The sequence below is a fragment of the Rhopilema esculentum genome, chromosome 11 (assembly GCF_057945365.1).
Source record: "Rhopilema esculentum isolate cy_ngs chromosome 11, ASM5794536v1, whole genome shotgun sequence".
NCBI classification, from domain to species: Eukaryota; Metazoa; Cnidaria; class Scyphozoa; order Rhizostomeae; family Rhizostomatidae; genus Rhopilema; species Rhopilema esculentum.
The window spans coordinates 1,880,001-1,885,000 of NC_142825.1; positions in this window are offsets into that span (position 1 = coordinate 1,880,001).

Below are 5,000 nucleotides of genomic sequence, written 5' to 3' on the forward strand. Positions count from 1 at the left end.
ACATCTGTCACGTTTGTGACATCTCTTACATTTGTCAAATCTGTTACGTTTTTTGTCAAATCTGTTACGTTTGTTACATGTGTTACATTTGTTAAATCTGTTACCTTTGTTACAATTGTTACGCTCACTACATTTGTTACTTCCATCCATCCACTACATCTGTTAGGTTTGTATTATCTTTTGTAAACACTTGTTACTTACCTGTGTTCCATCCATCCATTTGCTACAGACAGACAACTGTTGGAAACAGACTTTAGGACCGACAGATAGACAGATAGATAGATACATTTACAACGTGTTACATTTCTTACTTACACTCATCTCATTTGTGTGAGTGAGTGACGTTCATTTGTGAAGATGTTATGCTGACTGCCATAAAACTGCCTGTAACAGCGGATTACTGTATTTACTGTATTATCACCCTTATTTGCATTGACAGACAGATAGAGATGTATTAGCTTGCTTTTTAATTTCCGTTTGTTATCTTATTAACAGGGGGCGAAGTTGCCTGCTGCTGCCATAAGTCTCACTGACTAACTGTGACTATCCATCTATCATGACTATCTATCTATCAAGACTATCTATCTATCATGACTACCTATCTATCATGACTATCTATCTATCACGACTATCTATCTATCACGACTATCTATCTATCATGACTATCTATCTATCACGACTATCTATCTATCACGACTATCTATCTATCATGACTATCTATCTATCACGACTATCTATCTATCACGACTATCTATCTATCATGACTATCTATCTATCACGACTATCTATCTATCATGACTATCTATCTATCATGACTATCTATCTATCATGACTATCTATCTATCATGACTATCTATCTATCATGACTATCTATCTATATATCACGACTATCTATCTGAAAGGCTAATCATCGGACATAACAATCAAATAGAAGCATCAAGTAGAAGAGAAGAGAAATAAGTTAGTTAGCTATTAATCTAGATAGCAAGCGAATCACCGGACATGAGATGCAAAAGCACCCAGGAGTTCTATCAAACAAGACCTTGATGAAACAAGCGACTCACACAAACAACAATCGAGTAGAAGGGAATACAAACAAGTGAGTTATTCATCTATCCATCTGATTATCAAGCGAATGATCAATCATGACATCCGAGGACACATCCGAAGACTTCTATCAATCAAGACCTTTATGAAACAAACAACCGAATCGCACAGGCAACAAACAAGTGAAAATAAAAACAAACACGTGAGTCTGTCATCTATCTAACAAGCGAACCATCGGGCATACGATACAATGACACCAACAACTTCAATCAGTCAACACATTTATGAACAAGCGAATCACAAAGGCAATGTTTGAGGATAGAAACGGACGTGCTGCCGATCAAAGGAGCGGGCAACCCTCGTCTATTGAGACGGAGACAGAAAGAGCTTCGTTCAAAGGATCCAGCAAACCAGGTTTCAAGGAACAGAGACGGCAAGAAGGACTTTGAGAATAGAGACGGACGTGCTGCCGATCAAAGGAGCGGGCAACCCTCGTCTATTGAGACGGAGACAGAAAGAGCTTCGCTCAAAGGATCCAGCAAACCAGGTTTCAAGGAACAGAGACGGCAAGAAGGACTTTGAGAATAGAGACGGACGTGCTGCCGATCAAAGGAGCGGGCAACCCTCGTCTATTGAGACGGAGACAGAAAGAGCTTCGCTCAAAGGATCCAGCAAACCAGGTTTCAAGGAACAGAGACGGCAAGAAGGACTTTGAGAATAGAGACGGACGTGCTGCCGATCAAAGGAGCGGGCAACCCTCGTCTATTGAGACGGAGACAGAAAGAGCTTCGCTCAAAGGATCCAGCAAACCAGGTTTCAAGGAACAGAGACGGCAAGAAGGACTTTGAGAATAGAGACGGACGTGCTGCCGATCAAAGGAGCGGGCAACCCTCGTCTATTGAGACGGAGACAGAAAGAGCTTCGCTCAAAGGATCCAGCAAACCAGGTTTCAAGGAACAGAGACGGCAAGAAGGACTTTGTGGATAGAGACGGACGTGCTGCCGATCAAAGGAGCGGGCAACCCTCGTCTATTGAGACGGAGACAGAAAGAGCTTCGCTCAAAGGATCCAGCAAACCAGGTTTCAAGGAACAGAGACGGCAAGAAGGACTTTGTGGATAGAGACGGACGTGCTGCCGATCAAAGGAGCGGGCAACCCTCGTCTATTGAGACGGAGACAGAAAGAGCTTCGCTCAAAGGATCCAGCAAACCAGGTTTCATGGAACAGAGACGGCAAGAAGGACTTTGTGGATAGAGACGGACGAGCGGCCGATCAAAGGAGCGGGCAACCCTCGTCTATTGAGACGGAGACAGAAAGAGCTTCGCTCAAAGGATCCAGCAAACCAGGTTTCATGGAACAGAGACGGCAAGAAGGACTTTGTGGATAGAGACGGACGAGCGGCCGATCAAAGGAGCGGGCAACCCTCGTCTATTGAGACGGAGACAGAAAGAGTTCGCTCAAAGGATCCAGCAAACCAGGTTTCAAGGAACAGAGACGGCAAGAAGGACTTTGTGGATAGAGACGGACGTGCTGCCGATCAAAGGAGCGGGCAACCCTCGTCTATTGAGACGGAGACAGAAAGAGCTTCGCTCAAAGGATCCAGCAAACCAGGTTTCATGGAACAGAGACGGCAAGAAGGACTTTGTGGATAGAGACGGACGTGCTGCCGATCAAAGGAGCGGGCAACCCTCGTCTATTGAGACGGAGACAGAAAGAGCTTCGCTCAAAGGATCCAGCAAACCAGGTTTCATGGAACAGAGACGGCAAGAAGGACTTTGTGGATAGAGACGGACGAGCGGCCGATCAAAGGAGCGGGCAACCCTCGTCTATTGAGACGGAGACAGAAAGAGCTTCGCTCAAAGGATCCAGCAAACCAGGTTTCATGGAACAGAGACGGCAAGAAGGACTTTGTGGATAGAGACGGACGAGCGGCCGATCAAAGGAGCGGGCAACCCTCGTCTATTGAGACGGAGACAGAAAGAGCTTCGCTCAAAGGATCCAGCAAACCAGGTTTCATGGAACAGAGACGGCAAGAAGGACTTTGTGGATAGAGACGGACGTGCTGCCGATCAAAGGAGCGGGCAACCCTCGTCTATTGAGACGGAGACAGAAAGAGCTTCGCTCAAAGGATCCAGCAAACCAGGTTTCATGGAACAGAGACGGCAAGAAGGACTTTGTGGATAGAGACGGACGAGCGGCCGATCAAAGGAGCGGGCAACCCTCGTCTATTGAGACGGAGACAGAAAGAGCTTCGCTCAAAGGATCCAGCAAACCAGGTTTCATGGAACAGAGACGGCAAGAAGGACTTTGTGGATAGAGACGGACATGCTGTCGATCAAAGGAGCGGGGGACACTGGTCTCCAGAGACGGGAGAGACGGAAGAAGCAGGTCTCAAGGGAAAGAGACGGACATGCTGCCGATCAAAGGAGCGGGGGACACTGGTCTCCAGAGACGGGAAAGACGGAAGAAGCAGGTCTCAAGGGAGAGAGACGGACATGCTGTCGATCAAAGGAGCGGGGGACACTGGTCTCCAGAGACGGGAGAGACGGAAGAAGCAGGTCTCAAGGGAAAGAGACGGACATGCTGCCGATCAAAGGAGCGGGGGACACTGGTCTCCAGAGACGGGAAAGACGGAAGAAGCAGGTCTCAAGGGAAAGAGACGGACATGCTGTCGATCAAAGGAGCGGGGGACACTGGTCTCCAGAGACGGGAGAGACGGAAGAAACAGGTCTCAAGGGAGAGAGAGTGTCTAGCAGTCTGTCTCTTGAGACAGTAACAAAGAGGCCTTCAATCCAAGGATCAAATAGGCCGAGTTTCAATGAACAGAGACTGATAGGTCTGAAGAGAAATTGTCAGACAGCTAGGTCTCAAGGGATGCAGTCGGGCAGGTAGCCGATCAAAGGAGCGAGTGATATTGGTCTCATGAGACGGAAACAGAGAGGTCTTTGTCTAAATGAGGAAAAAATTTTTTTTTTCACTACCGCAATGAAAGTTTTGTTAGAGGCTTTTGTGTTTGCGGACAACTGAATAATGATGCATTTGCAAGATTTGGGGCTGGTTTGGACTCTTTTTGAGAAGATTTGTATGATATCGGGGGCACTCTATAGTTGTCTTGGCTATTTATGTGGGCACAGTGATGTGGCAAATGATGTCGGCGATGATGAAGCCAGGGAAAGGTGCGTGTGCTAATAGCGGCTGCGTTGCCCGGTACCCGTTGGATTCTTTGCACATGGTATCATTTGCGGGCTGTTAGGTCAGCCATGGTTGCCTTTGTAGGATGGATATTAGCGATGCTCCACGATCGCCTAATGACGAATAATTAGCCCACACGGTTGCCATTGCGTTTCTTTGGTCGTGTCGCTGCTTAGATCGGCTGTATGGCTACTTCCCTGCTCGTAGTTGCGAAGTTTGGTGTTCCTCTCAGGATTGCCGAACGGATCAGCGGTAAAGCTAAGAAGGAGCCCGATGCCATTGTGTCTATGCCATCGCATGGCCACGTCGGTTGCCTTTCAATACGGTGTGTGTCTGTGCATGTACTATCAGGATGGCTGGTGCATGTACGAAACCACCGTTTGTCTGTCTGCTATGAGTGCCGGGACTAGGCGGTCAGCGTCTTCCCGTGCACACGTTTGCCTTGTCGAGGGATGTTGTGTTTATGGCGTATCGCCATCAACTGAACAAACGCTTAAGGAAGCCCGAAACCAGGTTTAATCTGTGTTTCTAATTCGAACCTGCACTCTCTCTGGTCGCGTTCAACCGATCGAGAAGGTACAGAGACGAGATGGATGGAAAGGCGAGGGATATAAAGGCTAGTGGGTGGTCAAGCAGTCAGTCGGCTGTGTTGTCCAGCTAGCGCTCGCGGCCTTTTGTAGTAAGGGCGAGCGAGCTGTTGGTTTGGTTTGGTTGCCATACTAATTGAAGGAAGAAACAGCGAACGTGTCTCGTGTCAGGCAC